Source organism: Tursiops truncatus, chromosome 16 (assembly GCF_011762595.2).
Source record: "Tursiops truncatus isolate mTurTru1 chromosome 16, mTurTru1.mat.Y, whole genome shotgun sequence".
NCBI classification, from domain to species: domain Eukaryota; kingdom Metazoa; phylum Chordata; class Mammalia; order Artiodactyla; family Delphinidae; genus Tursiops; species Tursiops truncatus.
In genome coordinates this window covers 58,624,528-58,645,276 of record NC_047049.1, presented here as the reverse complement: position 1 = coordinate 58,645,276, position 20,749 = coordinate 58,624,528, and the positions used below count along the sequence as shown (strand labels likewise).

At 41.1% G+C, this 20,749-nt stretch overlaps 1 protein-coding gene and 1 pseudogene across 10 annotated transcripts in view; one reads left to right on the top strand and one right to left on the bottom strand.

Moving 5' to 3' along the window:
* USP54 (ubiquitin specific peptidase 54) overlaps positions 1-20,749 on the bottom strand; it is a 131,311-nt gene that overhangs the window by 94,778 nt on the left and 15,784 nt on the right. The gene's annotated exons all lie outside the window — the stretch shown is intronic.
* On the top strand, positions 14,718-18,373 carry LOC109550144 (protein FAM136A pseudogene; annotated as a pseudogene).

Genomic DNA, 20,749 nt, shown 5'->3' with positions numbered 1-20,749 from the left:
GCTTTCCTTCATCACAACCTGGTATCAGCAGATTGGCTTTCCTAGGCTCCAAGCATGTGAACTCAAGTTCGGTTCAATAACAACAGTACTTTGTAAAACTGTGCTTCAACAAAACTTGTCCTATTTTTCAAGTACTTTGCAGGAAATGTTACACCATAAGAGTCCACCTTTGACTATACAGACAAAGACCTCTGAAAAAATATAAAAAATTTTAGCAGGGAGAAACTACTTCTAAGACTTGAATAAAACAATCAAGAGAAATCCTTGTGTGGGTGGGTGGGGTACGTGGGGGGGTGATATGGAAGAACATAGGCCGAAAACTCCCACTTGGTCACATCCACTATCCAGAGGGGTAGGGTACAGCAGAATGTTCAATTTAATAAGAGAATATTTTGCTTCTCTTAGAGCCATAAAAGAGAAACAGAATTTCTCTAAGAAAAACCAAGGTGACTCCCTCCTGGAGTAACCCCAAAAATCATTTTTGTTGGGTTTTATTTCTGAGATGCTAATGATAATGCTGATATTTGCGGAAAGGAAGGAGTTGAGTGGCTCCAGAGTAGGAGCCAGATTGGAAAATAAAAGTGTCTTGATTCTAGCGCTCTAGGGAGCAGTGAGGAAATTTGGAGACTTTTAAATAAATTATGGAGGATTGAGGTGGGGAGGGGCAGAGTAAAGACTGCTTTATATCAAGTGGAAGCCCATGGAACAGTAGCATTTGACTCCTGGCTATGTGTTCACATGGGGGAAAAAAAAGCTTAAACTGGAGTTTGGAAAATGAAAATAAAATATGGACTTGATCTTAGTTAACAAGGAACCCAAGAGAAAATATTCTAGCCTTTGACTCTAGATTGTAAAGAAGAATATACTGGAAAGTCCATAGAAAACAATAAAAACTATATACCTAATTTGTATCTAGTTTATATTCTGAGATTTATTTAGTGTCAGTAAACAGCATATGTACCTTGAATAGCTGATTATTTTACTCAAGTACCCATTACTAAGAAGAGGTATAATGCAAAAAAGGAAGAGAGAAGAAAAAAAAAACCAAACAATTATGATCCTAAGGACATACTTCGGATAAACTCTGGCTGTTAACCACAGACCTAAGCAACAAACCATCCAAAAACAGTTCTGTGTATTTCTCACACAAATGGACTCTGAAAAAAGAGGAAAGGCAGTCAGGGGCCACTTATTTGAGTTTCTAATGCCATAATATCATTATCATTTAAATTCATATATTTAATTACATCTTGCATTATCCTAAAAATTATTTGAAATAGCACTATGTCATTATGAATATAGCCAACATATCTCTAGAACAATGGTTTAAAATTTCTTCAAAGAGACTGAAAGCTTCTAGAGAGGAGTAAGGATGTCAAATATCTCTCAAGCACCACAGAATCACCTAAATGCTAGTGAAACCTAGCAGGACTCTGTGGGGCTCTTGGGCCTGGAAGCCTTTCAAACAGTTGCTAATCAGGGAAGGGAGGGGATGCAGAGACAAGGGAGGAGCAGCCAACAAACAACAGTGTAGCCTTGGGGCAGGGTCCTCAAGGGATACTCATAATGATATCTTTGAGCTCTTTTACAGAACTAAAATCCCCAACAAATGGAAGATATTAGCATTCTTTATTCCAGAGAAGGGCACAGTTTAATAACCTCCAGAAGCTCATCAGGAAACCACCTGAGGCCAGATTAAAGGAGTGCAGGCCCTTCACACACCCTGATCCTTATCAGCAACCCCACCCTTGAACCACTGCTGTAAAACTCCTCATCAGGAATTCCCTGGCGATTCAGTGGTTAGGACTCTTTGCTTTCATTGCTGAGGGCCCAGGTTCAACCCCTGGTCAGGGAACTAAGATCCCACAAGCTATGTGGCATGGTCAAAAAAAAAAAAAAAATCCTCACCAAATCCCCCCACATTGGGACACACAGTTTTTCAGGGCACAAGTCTTCTGTGTCCCCCTTTGCCTGACAAAGCAATAAAGCTATTCTTTTCTACTTCACCCAAAACTCTGTCTCCAAGATTCAATTCGGCACCAGAGCGCAACTTCTAGAGCTCTTTCTTCTAGTGCTCTTACTCCAAATCTGTGAAGATTTAGGGCAGGCACATAATGAGAGGACTAAAGGACAGTGGTGACTGTGCCAAAATTTCAGGATGGCCACAAACTAAAATTGTGAATAAAATGAAGAGCAATTTGCTCCCAGTTCTGATAACACCTTGCTATGTCACTGAAATAATTATGCGTGTTAACTCAGAAGATTCTAAAGGCAAAAACTCTCCTTAAGTGGTTTCACAAGAACCAAATTGAGTCTACAGTTGTGCTATGCTGTCAGCAGAGTAATTTACATTTTGGGCAATATTTATCCTAAATCGTCTCTGGTCTTCTCTAGCTGTAGTGAAAGCCTCTGAGATTTCTACCACATTTCAGCATTTTATAACTGATTTGGGGTAGAGTTACTAATAATGTATTAAGATATACATGCTAGGGGAAATTCCCTGGTGGTCCAGTGGATAGGACTCCATGCTTCCACTGCCAGGGCCTGGGTTCAATCCCTGGTCAGGGAACTAAGATACTGCAAGCCACGTGGTGCGGCCAAAATATATATATATATATATATATATATATATATATACACACACACACACACACACACACACACACACGTGCTAAATTTTTCCCCATGTTCAACTGAACCTTAATAACCACACCATCATTGGCACAGTGGTTAGGAATCTGCCTGCCAAAGCAGGGGACACAGATTCAAGCCCTGGTCAGGGAAAATCTCACATGCCGCAGAGCAACTGAGCCTGTGCACCACAACTACTGAGCCTGCACTCTAGAGCCCGTGAGTCACAACTGCTGAGCCCGCATGCCACAACTATTGAAGCCCACATGCCTAGAGCCCATGCTCCGCAACAAGAAAAGCCACCACAATGAGAAGCCCGTGCGCTGCAACAAAGAGTGGCCCCCACTTGCTGCAACTAGAGAAAGCCCACACACAGCAACGAAGACCCAATGCAGCCAAAAATAAATAAATAAAAATTTTTTTTAAATCCTTTAAAAAAACAAAGTCACACCATCATGCCAGGACAATTCAAGGGGGAAAGAACAGTCTCTTTAACAAACAGTACTGGGGACTTCCCTGGTGGCGAAGTGGATAACACTCCACGTTCGATCCCTGGTCAGGGAACTAGATCCCACATGCATGCCGCAACTAAGAGTTTGCACGTCACAACTAAGGAGCCCACCTGCCACAATTAAGGAGTCTACCTGCTGCAACTAAGGAGCCGGCGAGCCACAACTAAGGAGCCTGCCTGCCTCAACCAAGACCCAGCACAACCAAATAAATAAATTAAATAAATAAATATTTTTTAAAAAAATAGCGTTGAGGCTGTTACCCGAAAATTGGGTTCGCCTCTTGATGCATGTCCAGCCAAAAGACACAACCAAGCCAAAGACTGGGAGAAGGAAGGATTTATTACTTGCAGCAAGGAGAACACCAAGGATCTTTCCCAAAGCAGTGTCTCCCCAAATAGCAAAATTGGGAAAGTTTTAAGCTAAGAGTACATGCATATTCATGAAGGGACTTGGGCCAACGACAGAGTCCAAGCTTTAGTTGACTGAAGTCACAAGGGTCAGAAAAGGTCAACATAATCATCCCTCAAGTTCCAGCTTTTCTGGTGGTTGAGCACTCCATGCTAATCTTTACCACTGAAACAGAACTGGGAGTCTTTACAACTGATACATTATCTTTGCTATTGTTACTTCTCTTGTCTGACAACTGGTCTGCTTATTTTTGCATTCTTTTGTTCCCTTAAGATCACTAATTACTGAGACTTGTTCAAGGACTAGCACTGTGACCAGGCTTAGATCATAAAATGGCTTAGGCCAAAAATGGCTACTCTTATATCAAGAAAGCCATGCCTGGTTCTCTTTCTCTGGGGAACCCCAACCCTATCTGCTTACAAGGGAACTGGATATCCATATGCAAAAAAATGCAGTTGGATTCCTATCTCATACCATATGAAAAAAAATTAACTAAAAACGGATCAGGGACTTCCCTGGTGGTCCAGTAGGTAAGACTCCATGCTTCCGATGCAGGGGGCCCAGGTTCGATCCCTGGTCAGGCGGGAAACTAGATCCTGCATGCATGCCACAACTAAGAGTTTGCATACCACAACTAAGAAGCCCCCATGCCGCAACTAAAGATCTGGCGTACCACAATTAAACAGGCCACAACAAAGATCCCACATGCAGCAAATAAGACCCAGCACAGCGAAAATAAATAAATAAATAATTTTAAATAAATAAATAAAAATGGGTCAGATATCTAAATAAATGAGCTAAAACTATTAAAACTTTTAGAAGAAAGTTTAAGCATACAACTTCATGATTTTGGGTTAGGCAAAGTCCTCTTAGATATGACACAAGCAGCAAAAGGAAAAATAGATAAATTTGACGTCATAACAATTAAAACTTTTATGTTTTAATGGACACCATCAAGAAAGTAATAAGATGGGGCTTCCCTGGTAGCACGGTGGTTAAGAATTCGCCTGCCAATGCAGGGGACACAGGTTCGAGCCCTGCTCCGGGAAGATCCCACATGCCACGGAGCAACTAAGCCCATGCACCACAACTACTGAGCCTGCGCTCTAGAGCCTGCAAGCCACAACTACTGAGCCCGTGTGCCACAACTACTGAAGCCTGCGCCTAGAGCCATGCTCCACAACAAGGCAAGCCACCACAATGAAAAGCCCATGCACCACAACGAAGAGTAGCCCCCGCTTGCCACAACTAGAGAAAGCCCACACGCAGCAACAAAGACCCAATGCAGCCTAAAATAAGTTAATTAAAAAAAAAATTTTTTAAGTAATAAGATAACCAAAAAAATGGGAGAAAATATTTGCAAATTACATTTCTGATAAGAGACTTGTATCTAGAATAGATGAAGAATACTTACAACTGAATAATAAAAGCAATCCAATTTAAAAATGGGTATTTCTTAAAACCTCAATTTAAAAAAAGTTCTGAATAGACATTTCTCCAAAGAAGATACACAAATGAATAAGCACATGAAAAGCTGCTCAACAATACAGTATGGAAATAGTCAAGAGGAGTGACTTTACAGTGAAGAAACCTGACAGCCAGTGCCTCAGGCAGGTGATCAAGGTCAATATCAACAATGATAAATCATGTTGACAACATTTACCCTTGATATGATGTGATGAGAATGATACTATATATCTGGATCTTCCACCCAAAAACCCATAACCCCAGTCTAATCATGAGAAAAGTATCAGATGAATTCCAATGGAGGGGCATCCCACAAAATACTTGACCAGTAGTAGTCCAAACTGTCCAGGTCATCAAAAATAATCAAAGTTTGCAAAACCATTATAACCAAAAGGAGTGGTGATAAGTAATGCAATGTGGAATTTTAGATGTGGACTTAAACAGAAAAATAACTAAGCTGGGATGAAGTGAGAGAGTAGCATTGACATATATACACTACCAAATGTAAAATAGCTAGTGGGAAGCAGCTACGTGGCAAAGGGAGATCAGCTCGGTGCTTTGTGACCACCTAGAGGGGTGGAATAAAGAGGGTGGGGAGGGAGACACAAGTCGGAGGGGATATGGGGATATACGTATGCATATAGCTGATTCACTTTGTTATACAGCAGAAACTAACACAACACTGTAAAGCAATTATACTCCAATAAAGATATTTTTTTTAAAAACTGGGGCTTCCCTGGTGGCGCAGTGGTTGAGAGTCTGCCTGCCGATGCAGGGGACACGGGTTCGTGCCCCGGTCCGGGAAGATCCCACATGCGGCGGAGCAGCTAGGCCCGAGAGCCATGGCCGCTGAGCCAGCGCATCCGCTGCAACGGGAGAGGCCACAACAGTGAGAGGCCCGCATACCCAAAAAAAAAAAAAAAAAAATGAAGACATCTTAACAAACTATGGGCTTTGGTTAATAATGTTTCAATATTGGTTTATTAACTGCAACAAATGTGCCACACTAGTGTAAGATGTTACTAATAGGGGAAACTGTGGAGAGACACAATAGGGTAACTCTCTACTACTGAAAGGAAGCGGGACCCTGTGAGGCCCACCTGGGTATAAATCCTTTCCATGTCCCCTGTTTCCTGTTTGTAGGAAACAGGCTTCATTCAGCCACCTTGACTTTCCCTGAGTTCCAAAGGGCAGATTCAAACAGTTGCTTATCAGGGAAGGGAGTGAATGCAGAAACAAAGGAGGAGCAGTTAAGAAACAACAGTGCAGGGACATCCCGGGTGATCCAGTGGTTAAGAATCCGCCTTCCGATGTATGGGATGTGGGTTCAATCCCTGGTCAGGGCCACAGCTAGAGAGAAGCCCGTGCGCTGCAATGAAAGATCCCGCATGCCGCAACTAAGACCCGATGCAGCCAAATAAATAAAAAAATATTTTAAAAAAAGAAAGAAACAGTGCAGCAATAAAAGCAGGGTCCTGGTTCCTCCTCAAGGAATATACATAATAATACCTTTGAGGGCTTCTGTAGGAAATAAGGCCCCCACCTAGGTAGAGGAGGGTAACTTCAGGCTGTGCACAAGATTCTTGGAACACCACCCTGTTACTTCACTACCAACCAATCAGAAGAAAGCCTGCACACAAAATAAGGAAGACTGACCTCCTCCCCAAATGATTCTCCCTTAAAACACTTTCATGGGGCTTCCCTGGTGGCACAGTGGTTAAGAATCCACCTGCCAATGCAGGAGATACAGGTTCGAGCCCTGGTCCAGGAAGATCCCACATGCCGCAGAGCAACTAAGCCTGTGCACCACAACTACTGAAACCCACGCGCCTAAAGCCCGTGCTCAGCAACAAGAGAAGCCACCGCAAGGAGAAGCCTGCGCACCGCAGCGAAGAGTAGCCCCTGCTCGTCACAAATAGAGAAAGCCCACGTGCAGCAACGAAGACCCAATGCAGCCATAAATAAACAAACAAACAAATAAATAAATAAATAGAACACTTTCATGGTTAAGCAGAATCGTCAGAGTTGGTTTTTAGGCACAGGTCTGCCATCTCCCCAGATTGCCAGCCTCCTGAATAAAGTAACCTTTCCTTTCCAACCAACATGTCTGTCAAGTATCAGCTTTTGAGCAGTGAGCGAGCAGCAGAATCTGAATTTGGTAACACTATTTGCTCAATTTTTCTATAAATCTATAACTGTTCTAAAAAATAAACTGCTTTTTATTAGCTTGTTAATAATTAATAATTTTTAAAAAACATGGTTAAATTAAACAAATGAAAATCAAAACCACCTCTTCACACCAAAATGGCTAAAATAATAAGGGTTAACAAGAGTGGAAAGAAATCTGAATCTTCCTGCACTGCTGTTGGAAATGTAAAATGGTACAGCCACTGTAAAAAACAGCCTGGTAGATCCTCAAAAGATTAAACATAGAGTTACCATATGACCCAGCAATTCTATTCCTAGAGATAGATAGGTAGGTAGGTAGGTTAGGTAGGTAGGTGGGTAGGTAGAGAGATAATCTCCAAGAGAAATTAAAACATATGTTCACTTAAAAACTTGTACATGGGGCTTCCCTGGTGGCGCAGTGGTTGAGAGTCCGCCTGCCGATGCAGGGGACGCGGGTTCGTGTCCTGGCCCGGGAAGATCCCACATGCCGCAGAGCGGCTGGGCCCGTGAGCCATGGCTGCTGAGCCTGTGCGTCCGGAGCCTGTGCTCCACAACGGGAGAGGCCACAACAGTGAGAGGCCCGTGTACAGCAAAAAAAAAAAAAAAAACTTGTACATGAATGTTCATAGCAGCATTATTCATAATAGCCAAAAAGTGGAAACAACCCAAATGTATATCAACTGATAAATTGATAAATAAAATGTGATATATTCATACCATAGAACAGTATTCTGTCATTATAAGAATGAAGTACTAATACATGCTACAACATGAATAAACCTTGAAAATATCATGCTAAGTGAAAAAGGCCAGTCACAAGGACCACCTATTGTACGATTCCAATTATATGAAATATCCAGAATGGGCAAATTACAGAGATAGAAAGTAGATTAATGGTTGCCTAGGACTGAGAGGAGGTGTGAAAGAAATAGAAAGTGACTGCTAATAGATATACCATTAATTTTGGAGGTGATAAAAATATTCTAAAATTAATTGTGGTGATGGTTGTTCAACTCTGTAAAGATATTAAAAACTACTGAATTGTAAAACTTTAAATGGATGAATTGTGTGGTATGTGAATTATATCTCAATAAAGCTATTATTTTAAAAAATCACAGTTTTCCTCTTTGCAAAACAAGGACACTGTTCCATGTCTGTGGTTTAAATTAGGTTCCCATAAACAACAGCAGCTGTCACCTGGTAAAACTAGATGGCTTCAAATGCTTGGCAAACAACTTATGTGTGTATGAGATTTTGAATAGCTGTTTTTAAAGAATACATAAGCAAGAAAATCAGGCTGTCAGGGCATTCTTACTGTCTGACATTGTCATTTAGTTCAGGACAGAATGCAATCACCATTTCTCTAATCAAGAAGTCAACAGTACTGATTACATGTATGTCCAAAGTGAATGGACACAGATAATTCACTGTGACAAAAATAAGGCTGAAAATGACACCAACATGTCACAGCAGCAAAAGTCAGAGTACAAGTGTTACGTTTGGGTGGAAAGACAGAACAGATGAACAAGGCAGCCTGAAACGACACTTGCTGGGCACACCCTTTGCTAAACAATTACAAACATTTCCCTACATGTCTGTAGAAATCCTTCCTGTTGCTTTTTGGGCAAATTTCCCCAGAGTACTCTCAGAAGCTGACTTAAAACCGTCTGTTTGAAAAACAATCTGACTGTGCTCAAGGTGCAAAGAAAGCAGAGAACTAATGAACCTTTGGTGAGTGAAAAGGGGGACAAAAGGATAGGGGGAAAAGATGGGCAAGTATTTACCTTCATTAAAGAGACTTAAACACCACTCCCGAGTTGGTGATCTGAACTGGGAACACGGGAAAAGGGAGACATGACAGCATGGTATTAATGGTTTGGGAAAGGAACTGGTCCTTTGTGCCACTTTATTTTCTTTCCTTAAACAAAGAATTTAAATGTCCAGTTCACAGAGAGAAAAAATAGATGACCAATAAAGATAAGGAGAATGTCCTATCTCATTCATATTAAAGAAATGTAAAAGAAAAGTACTATCACCTTTTGTATCTCAGAATGCCAAGTATTTAAAAGTTTGGTGAAACCAGAGCAGGTGAGGGTGAGGGGAGGGGTAAATTCTCATTCACTCCTGGTAGAAATAAAATTAATTTGGTGGTATTTCTCAATTTAAAATGCTTATACCGGGGCTTCCCTGGTGGCGCAGTGGTTGAGAGTCCGCCTGCCCATGCAGGGGACACGGGTTGATGCCCCAGTGCGGGAAGATCCCACATGCCCTGGAGCGGCTAGGCCCGTGAGCCATGGTCGCTGAGCCTGGGCGTCCAGAGCCTGTGCTCCGCAACGGGAGAGGCCACAACAGTGAGAGGCCCGCGTACCGCAAAAAAAAAAAAATGCTTATACCCTTTGTTTCAGCAATTCAATTTCCAGAAATTTACCCTGCAGTTTGCAAAGATAATGTAGAAAGATATTACAGTTGCACCGTTTGTAATAAGTAAAAACTAAATGTCTGTCAATAGGAGATTGGTTAAATTATGGTAAGTCTCATTTGGGAATATTTACAGATGAAATAATATGTAAGAAATTTACTTCAAAATAATTATGGGTTGACTAAGGAGGAGTGGGGGAAGGATAGATGAAACACAACTTACCATGTATTTAATAGTTCATGAAGCTGGTGATGGGTACAGGTGAGTTCAACACACTCTTCTCCTTACATTTGTATATGTTTGAAATTTTCCATAATAAAAACATACAAATGTATAAACAACCTCACTGAAGGGGGTAGTGGATAAAGGTACTGACCTAAGCAACTATGGAAATGACTGGAGTTTTTAAGACTAACGGCAAAGAAACTGAACGTTACCACTGCCATTCTAGCTAGTACAGATGCTTCCCACAGGTGTACAAGTTAACAATTCTGAAAAACACTATACATGTATACTGGAATTGAACAATTAAGTAAATGAATGGGAGATAGTGGAAGGTTTCTCACGTTTGGAATGGGAAGTTACAGATAAGACAGAGGAAAAGGCTAAAATTATCCATGTGGTAACAGATTAGAGTTGGAGTATAAACTTGTGTTTAGCTTAATAAAGATACAGATGGGGGACCTCCCTGGCAGTCCAGTGGTTAAGACTCTGCGCTTCCAATGCAGGGGGTGTGGGTTCGACCCCCGGTCAGGGAACTAAGATCCCACATGCTGCATGGCGTGGCCAAAAAATAAAACACTTTTTAAAAATAAATAAATAAAGATGGTTACATCTAGAAATATTTACAGATGTGTATATGTATACACGCATATATTTACTTGCTGTCAGCTGAGAATGTTTAGAATCAATGACACACCAGTTGCAACAAGCACACCTAGACCTGACATCTTAGTTTCAAATACTATTCTCCAATAAAGGAATCCAAGGTTCCTTGGAGAAATGGCTAATTCTAGGCCTGGGACAGGAAATACATGAGATGAGCCTGGAGCATCTTATAATGTCAAAAAGTAAGGAAATGCTAAAAACAAAACACAAGAAATATCCTAAATTGATAGAGGTATATCAAAGGGACACAGGAGACAACCAAAGGAGTGCCCAATGGCCAAATCTGAAACAATTTGAGAAGAAAAAGAAAGTAATATTGGGTTATAGGCTAAAGAATAAGATAAATATCTATGAGTCCATACCAATTTAAAGAAATGTATTCCTGGGGAATTCCCTGGTGGTTCAGTGGTTAGGACTCCACGCTTTCACTGCAGGGGGCATGGGTTCAATCCCTGGTTGGGGAACTAAGATCCCGCATGCTGCGCAGTGCAGCCAAAAAAAAAAAAAAATGTTTTTTTTGAAGTATAGTTGATTTACAATGTTGTGTTAGTTTCTGGTGTACAGCAAAGTGACTCCATTTTTTATATATACATATATATATTCTTTTTCATATTCTTTTCCATTATGGTTTATCCCAGGATATTGAATATAGTTCCCTGTGCTATACAGTAGGACCTTGTTTATCCATTCTAAATGTAATAGTTTGCACCTACCAACCCCATACTCCCAGTCCATCCCTCTCCCTCCCGCTTCCCTTTGGCAACCATAAGTCTGTTCTCTATAAGTCTATTTCTGTTTTATAGATAGGTTCATTTTGCCATATTTTAGATTCCACATATAAGTGATATCATATGATATTTGTCTTTCTCTTTCTGACTTGCTTCACTTAGTATGATAACCTCTAGTTCCATCCATGTTGCTGCAAATGGCATTATTTCGGTCTTTTTTATGGCTGAGCAGTATTGCATTGTGTATATGTACCATATCTTCTTTATCCATTCAACTGTCAATGGACATTTCAGTTGTTTCCATGTCCTGGCTACTGTGAATAGTGCTGCTATGAACATAGGGTTGCATGTAACTTTTTTTTTTGTTTTGCAGTACGCGGGCCTCTCACTGTTGTGGCCTCTCCCGTTGCGGAGCACAGGCTCCGTATGCGCAGGCTCAGCGGCCATGGCTCACGGGCCCAGCCACTCTGCGGCATGTGGGATCTTCCTGGACCGAGGCACGAACCCGTGTCCCCTGCATCAGCAGGCGGACTCTCAACCACTGCGCCACCAGGGAAGCCCTGCATGTAACTTTTTGAATTATAGCTTTCTCTGGATATATGCCCAGGAGTGGGATTGCTAGATCATATGGTAATTCTATTTTTAGTTTTCTGAGGAACCTCCATACTGTTTTCCATAGTGGCTGCACCAACTTACATTCCCACCAACAATGTAGGAGGGTTCCACACCCTCTCTAGCATTTGTTATTTGTAGACATTTTAAGGCTGGCCAGTGTGAGGTGGTACCTCATTGTAGTTTTGAATTGCATTTCTCTAATAATTAGTGATGTTGAGCATCTTTTCATGTGCCTACTGGCCATCTATATGTATTCTTTGGAGAAATGTCTATTAAGGTCTTCTGCACATTTTTCAGTTGAGTTATCTGTTTTTTTTATTGTTGAGCTGTAGGAGCTCTTTGTATATTGTGGAAATTAAGCCCTTGTCTGTTGTATCATTTATAAATATTTTCCCCCATTTTGTAGGTTGTCTTTTCGTAAAAAAAAAATAAAAATTTTTAACAAAAAATTTAAAAAATAAATAAAATTGGCAACTGCCTAGAAAACAAACTTAGGGGAAAGGAGTAGGGGAGGGATAAATTAGGAGGTTGGGATTAATAGCTATACGCCACGATATATAAAATAGATAAACAACAGGGTCCTACTGTATAGCACAGGGAACTATATTCAATATCTTATAATAACCTATAATAGAAAAGAATCTGAAAAAGAAAAAATATATAGATATATATAAAACTGAATCATTTTGCTGTACAACAGAAACTAACACAACATTGTAAATCAACTATACTTCAATAAAAATTAATTAATTAAAATGGCCAGGGCTTCCCTGGTGGCTCAATGGTTAAGAATCCGCCTGCCAATGCAAGGGACACAGGTTCGAGCCCTGGACCGAGAAGATCTCACATGCCGCAGAGCAACTACTGAACACCACAACTACTGAGCCTGTGCTCTAGAACCTGTGAGCCACCACTACTGAAGCCTGTGCACCTAGAGCCCATGCTCTGCAACAAGAGAAGCCACAGCAATGAGCCCGTGCACAGCAATGAAGACCCAACGCAGCCAAAAATAAAATAAGTAAAATAAATAAATTTTTTTTAAAAATGGCCAATTGCGAATAAAGTCAATATTTGTTTACCTAAAAAAAGTATATTAAATTAAGATAATAGGGACTTCCCTGGTGGCGCAGTGGTTAAGAATCTGCCTGCCAATGCAGGGAACAAGGGTTCGATCCCTGGTCCGGGAAGATCCCACATGCCTTAGAGCAACTAAGCCCATGTGCCACAACTACTGAGCCCATGCGCCACAACTACTGAAGCCCACACACCTATAGCCTATGCTCCTCAACAAGAGAAGCTACCGCAATGAGAAGCCCACACACCGCAACTAGAGAAAGCCCACACACAGCAATGAAGACCCAATGCAGCCAAAAAATAAACTTCTAAAAAAAGAAAAACAAAATTTTTAATTAATATAATAAAATAAAGTTACCAACTGCCACCCTATCTCCTTACCCTGCCTTAGTTTTTTTAATTGTACTTATCACTACCAGACATTACTCATTATCTACCTTCCCCATTAGAATGTAAGCTCCATAAGGCAAGGGCTTTCTTTATCTTATTTGCTACTGTATCTCCAGAGTCTAGTACACTATGTGGACACATAGTGGGCATGCCATAAATAACTTGCTGAATGAATAAATGATTAGGGTGTTAGGTGAAAAGAGCAGATTATAACAGTATTTTTAAAAATATTTCATTTTTATAAAATCAAGCAAAATGGAAAACAAAAGCTACTATACACGCGCAGAGTCAATTCTCATTACATGGATTCCTCATATGCCAATTTTCCTACTCACTAAAATAATTTGTAACCTCAAAATCAATATTTGCAACACTTCTGTGATCACTCATGGACATGTGAATGCACAGAATGGTGAAAATTTTGAGTTGCCTGAGGTGCACATTCCCAACTAGGTCAAAGCCTGAAGGCAATACTCAGCCTTCTGTTTCAGCTCTCATACTACTAACTAGTGTCCTTTTAGTGGTTTATTTAGTACAACATTTTTCACATTTTTGTGCTTTTGGTTGGTGATTTCACTGTTTAAAATAACCCCCAAGTGTAGTACTGAAGTCTATTGTTTCTAAGTGCAAGAAGGCTGTGATGTGCCTTCTGGAGAAAATATGTGTGTTAGATAAGGTTCATTCAGGCATAAGTCACAGTGCTATTCACCATGAGTTCAATGTTAGTGAATCAATAATATATATTAAATAATGTGCCTTTAAAAAAAACACACATAAAACAAGGTTACATGTTGATTAGTTAACAAAAATGGGACCAGAGACTCATAGGAACCTAATCCTGTATTTCCCCTAGGAGCAATGATTCAGTATTCATTAATTCAGTGTTTGCTGTGATGCTATAGAACATATTAGCACAAATAATAAATCTGTGCGTATTTGTACATGTAAAATTAAATTAAAAGGTCAGAGAGATTATATACCATTATACCATGAGGTTAACATAGTTATTGTTAATATAATCTTTGGGTGGGAAGATTATAAAGTATTCTTATTTTTTCCTTATTTGTATTTTCTATTTTTTCTTTTACAATGAAAATATTTTTTGTTAGAAGAAAAAACTGAGTTGCTGCTAATATTTTAAAATAAGAATTATAGTAGTAAACATTCTATGGTAGCCAAAGGAATATAAAAACAGGAAAAGAGGGCTTCCCTGGTGGCGCAGTGGTTGAGAGTCCACCTGACGATGAAGGGGACACGGGTTCGTGCCCCGGTCCGCGAGGATCCCACATGCCGCAGAGCGGCTGGGCCCGTGAGCCATGGCCGCTGAGCCTACACGTCCGGAGCCTGTGCTCCGCAACGGGAGAGGCCACAACAGTGAGAGGCCCACGTACCGCGAAAAAAAAAAAAAAAGCAGGAAAAAAACAGTGATTTTAAATAATTAAAGTGTAAATTTATAGCTCTCCTCTTAACTTTTTAACCTGGATCTTCTAAATGAAACCTCGTATGTGCAAATACACATGTAAGCCTATACACTTCTCCCTGATTAGTGATTAACAGACTACTCAAATACTAACAGTTTGAAACTCACTCATTTATAATTATAAAATTTTAGAGTAGAAATAATCTTTGGAGAACTTAAAGTTTCTAATCTAATGCAAGAAAATTTTTTGTAATCTTTTTTACAAGAGGTCACCCAGCCCCTAACAGACTATGTTCAAGAACAGAAATCACATCATCTTATAAGGCCATACATTTTAATTTCCACCCACTGCTCTTAGTTCAATCTCTGATCAAAAACAGAGGAGATCTACTATTTCCTCTTTACATATGCCTTTCAAATTATATAAGACAAAACTCATGTGTTCCCTTAGTCGCCCTTTCCAGGCTAAATACTCTAGTACAACCAAGACTCGGAGCAGTTCACAACTTTATTCATCCCCTCATGTAATCCCCACTCTTTTAAGTATGCACTGGATCTGCTGACTTGCTTCTAACAAAATATAGCAAACGTGATGGGATGTCATTTGCAAGATTAGATTAGACTCTGGCTTCCATCTTCTTCACTGTCATGGAAGCCAGCTGCCATGTTGTATGGAGAGTCCCACAAGGCAAGGAATTGAAGGATGCCTCAGCCAACAAGCTAGAAAGGAACTAAGGTCCTCCGTCAGTTAACCCGTGAGAAGCGGAATCATGCCACAGGAGAGGCAGAACTTGGAAGCTGATCCTCCCCCAGTTGAGTCCTCAGATGAAATCAAAGCTCCTGTTAAAAACTTGTTTACAAGGACTTCCCTGGCGGTGCAGTGGTTAAGAATCCACCTGCCAATGCAGGGGACACAGGTTCGATCCCTGGTCCCGGAAGATCCCACATGCCACGGAGCAACTAAGCCCATGCACCACAACTACTAAGTCCGTGCTCTAGAGACCGCAAGCCACAACTACTGAAGCCCACACACCTAAACCCCATGCTCTGCAACAAGAGAAGCCACCACAATGAGAAGCCGGCCCACCACAACAAAGAGTAGACCCCGCTCTCCGCAACTAGAGAAAGCCCACACACAGCAATGAAGACCCAAAGCAGCCAAATAAATAAATAAATAACTTGATTACAGCCTATGAGAGACACACTCTGATTCCTAACTCACAGAAACACAGATAACAAATATTTGCTGCTTTAAGTTGCAAAATTTTGAGGTAATTTGTTATGCAGCAATAGATGAATAATACACTAGTAATTTCACTTCTCATCATAGCCTAGAAAAATTCTCACACATGTATCTTCCTTAATTAGAGGAAAACTGAAAACAAGTTAAATGTTCATCAAAGGGGAATGAATAAATACAATGTGATACAGTCTTAAGATTTAATGCTATGTATCATTTTAAAAATGGAATATACAAGGTAGATCTCTAAGGGTGAAAAAAAGGACTGATAACTTATCTACTGCATTTGAATGAATGGAGCAGAGTTTTAGGTCCTAGCTAAGAGTCTGGGAATGATTTAATAATGATTAGAACTTTAAAAACCGAGCAAATGAAAAAAGCAAGGCAATTACGCTTAGGAAAATGAAAAATTGTATAAGAAAAGAATTATCTGGAAAGGGCGGGCCACAGTGACCCAGGAAGCAGCGAGGCAGCGGGCTCCTGAGCGGGAGTCCATGTGGGTGCCGGCCAGCAGGGAGCAGCGCCAGGTCGCCATGGCAGAGCTGCAGCAGCTCCTGGTGCAGGAGGCGGTAGACTCTATGGTGAAGAGTCTGGAGAGACAGAACATCTGGGAAAGACGCAGGGCCTCATGTCCCACTGCAGCGCCGTCTGTTGTGAGGACAGCCAGGCGTCCATGCAGCAAGTGCACCAGTGCATTGCGTGCTGCCATGCACCTCTGGCTCAAGCCCAGGCCCTGGTGACCAGCGAGCTGGAGAAGTTCCAGGATGGTCTGGCCCGGTGCACTATGCATTGCAACGACAAAGCCAAAGATTCAATAGATGCAGGGAGTAAAGAGCTTCAGGTGAAGCAGCAGCTGGAGAGTTGTGTGAACAAGTGTGTGGATGACCACATGAACCTCACCCCAACCATGACCAAGAAGATGAAGGAGTGTCTCTCGTCCATTGGGAAATAGATGTCTGCTATTGGCCATTGGGGCTGAAGGCAGGAATCTGTTTAAAAAGAGGAATGGGGATTTGAGTTTTCTAAGGAAAGTTTATGAATGAGGAAATTAAGGATGGCTGCAAGTTTAAGGCCTATGTCACTTGCCTCTGGACACTGGTTCCCTTGTGTTTGAATCCTAGAAAGTGAAAAAAATTGGTGCTAAAATTTGGGTCAGAGATAGCACAAGATAGCACAGGAGAGTTTTTGTGAGCCTGAATTTCATGTGGCAAGTGCTTATCCTGGCACAGATACTATGAGCTGTTTACCAGAAGGATCACTACAACATTTTCCACAAACTGGAAATAAAACAAAATTCATGAGGTCACTAATTTAGAAGGGGGCTTCTGGGGATCTGTTTTGCTTGGTTTTGTTTTATATACAAGGGCATGAAGTTACTTTAAGATGTAGAGTTGGGGGAGGTAGTTTGGATAAAAACTTTGAAAGGGTCCTTGCAGGTATTCATTTCTGGCCGTCAAAATGTGGATGCGCATTTCTTAAAATTCTCACACATGACATCTTTCAGCCTGGAGACCCTGTAAAAATATAAGAAGCGCTATCACACTGGTAGGGGAAGCAAACTTTCCCTCTAACTGGCAGCCATGATGAGCCCTGAGGCTGTCTGCAGCAGAGCCAGCCGAATCACAAGACAATCTTGCAGTGACACTCACCCTTGAAGGGAAATGGAATTTTGATTGTGCTATATGCTAGTATTCAGGAATGAACAGCGAAAGATGAATTGTTAGCTGCTTAATTAAGAGAGTTATGAAGTACTGGCTTTGGAAAAATCTGGTTTTCATAAAACAAAATAGAATGAAAGCCTAAACCCAGTATTGCTTACTTTGCCCCCTGTAATAACAAAGCTCTGTTGAAACAAACCCTTGGCAACATGAAGGTCAAAGGAGAAAAAGTAAGCAACTCAGGGGCAAGCTGTCACTCTTTTAGAGCAAAAAATGGGACACAGCCCCCCGCCCCCGTTACCAAATACCACTTTTGCGACATGGGTTGTTCTTGCCCCAGTTCTGGCACCTTATCGTTTTATTAAGGACCTTGTTGTGTTTTTAGCAACTTATTACTTGATAATATAGCCTGTCTGTTTGCTGTTTCAAGACGGTGATATATTTTCCTAGTGGTTTGGTTTTAAAAATAAATAAGATGAAATTTTTCAAAACAAAACAAAACAAAAAAAGAATTATCATCATTGTACATGATGTAGCTCAGGTTCAATATTGGTATAATATAAATAATAAATAACGACCCCAAATCACATAACTATGGTGAAAATATACCGGAGAACACATATATGTATTTAAAAGCGCCAACACTTCATATTCTTTATATTGAACACTTTATATACATTTAACAGTTTTTAAAAGCAATTGATATGATTATATTATTAGAAATATTTAAGACACTTGATTATAGTTGCCTCTGTGGGGGGGGATAACTGCTATTTTTCCTTCTACACATATAAACTATTCACATTTTAAATTTTATTTATTTTTATTTATTTTATTTTTGGCTGCGCCGGGTCTTCGCTGCCACACGCAGACTTTCTCCAGCTGCAGCGATGCGGGGGGCACTCCTCATTGCGGTGCGCGGGCTTCTCATTGCGGTGGCTTATCTTGCTGAGGAGCACGGGCTCTAGGCACGCCGGCTTCCGTAGTTGTGGCTCACGGGCTCTAGAGCACTGGCTCAGTAGTTGTGGTGCATGGGCTTAGTTGCTCCGCGGAATGTGGGATCCTCCTGGACCAGGGCTCAAACCTGTGTCCCCTGCTCTGGCAGGCGGATTCTTAACCACTGTGCCACCAGAGAAGACCCACATTTTTAAAACTATGCACATGTATTACTTTGATAAAAATAAGATAAAGTTCCTTGTAGGGAGGTAGAGGGAAGGGGCTTTGGTTTTATCTCTGTTGTTTTATTTCTAAGAGAGAAAGAAAAATTATATAACAAATACCCATGTTTCCATTTTAAATTGCATAAAATTTAAATAAATGTTTAAAATTATTTTAAAATTTCTCAATACTCCCCTCCTCAAATCCCAACAATTTCCTACATAAATGGTTTTCAGACCATTTTTGGTCCAGTCTCCCTTCCTTAGAATGCTCTCAACTTTATCAGTGTCCATTTAAACCAATATGCAAAATGTATTTCCAACCTAGCACAAAAATATATTGGAACCAAAACTTTTATGACCTGGATAAACATAATATAGCTGAAGGTGTTTTTAGCAGCCACATTGCACAGGCAGTTGCTGCTACATTTGTGATTAACCAAAATTCCCAGATATTTTTCACATGAACTGCTGCCCAACCAGCTCTTCCTCATCCTGTTATTGTGCATTTGAAGTTTTGAATTTAATATTCAAGGACTTACTCCTGCTAAGTATAATTTCAGTTTGAGCCCATGATTTCACCCTATGGACGTAATTTTTAAGGCTTTATTTATCATCTGTCAAATTAACTACTCCTGCATCTTTGCAATACTTACATCTCTGATTAACTTGTTTTAAAAATGTTTTAATGGGACTTTCCTGGTGGCGCAGTGGTTAAGAATCTGCCTACCAATGCAGGGGACATGGGTTCGAGCCCTGGTCCGGGAAGGTCCCACATGCCGCGGAGGAATTAAGCCCATGCACCACAACTACTGAGTCCATGTGTCACAACTACTGAAGCCCATGCGCCTAGAGCCCCATGCTCCGCAACAAGAGAAGCCACCGCAACGAGAAGTCCGCTCACCGCAATGAAGAGAAGCCCCCGCTCACCCCAACTAGAGAAAAGCCCACGTGCAGCAATGAATACCCAACGCAGCCAAAAATAAATAAATAAATAAATAAAAATAAAATTGTTTTACTCTATCCAAGGTCCAAAGAAAATCCACCAGAGGCTTTTCCTGGTGAAATCAAGAGTCTAAGTGGATACAATTATTCAATCTTCAACACATTCATTTAGTCAATCAACCAAACCATATTTTACTATATAACAGCTATAAATGTATCATGAAAGACTGGGAGAAAGAAAAGACAACCCTCAGAATGGGAGAAAATATTTGCAAACGAAGCAACTGACAAAGGATTAATCTCCAAAATATACAAGCAGCTCACGCAGCTCAATATTAAAAAAACAAACAACCCAATCCAAAAATGGGCAGAAGACCTAAATAGACATTTCTCCAAAGAAGATATACAGATTGCCAACAAACACATGAAAGGATGCTCAACATCACTAATCATTAGAGAAATGCAAATCAAAACTACAATGAGGGGCTTCCCTGGTGGCGCAGTGGTTGAGAGTCCGCCTGCCGATGCAGGGGACATGGGTTCATGCCGCGGAGCGGCTAGGCTCCGGGAAGATCCCACATGCCACGGAGCGGCTAGGCTCGTGAGCCATGGCTGCTGAGCCTGCGCATCCGGAGCCTGTGCTCCGCAACGGGAGAAGCCACAACAATGAGAGGCCCGCGTACAGCAAAAACAAAAACAAAAACAAACAAACAAACAAAAAAACTACAATGAGGTGGACTTCCCTGGTGGCGCAGTGGTTAAGAATCCGTTTACCAATTCAGGGGACATGGGTTTGAGCCCCGGTCCAGGAAGATTTCACATGCCGTGGAGCAACTAAGACCATGCACCACAACTACTGAGCTTGCGCTCTAGAGCCCGTGAGCCACAACTACTGAGCCTGTGTGCCATAACTACTGAAGCTCACGTGTCTAGAGCCCATGCTCCACAACAAGAGAAGACACCACAATGAAAAGCCCGCACACCGCAACGAAAGAGCAGTCCCCGCTCTCCGCAACTAGAGAAAGCCT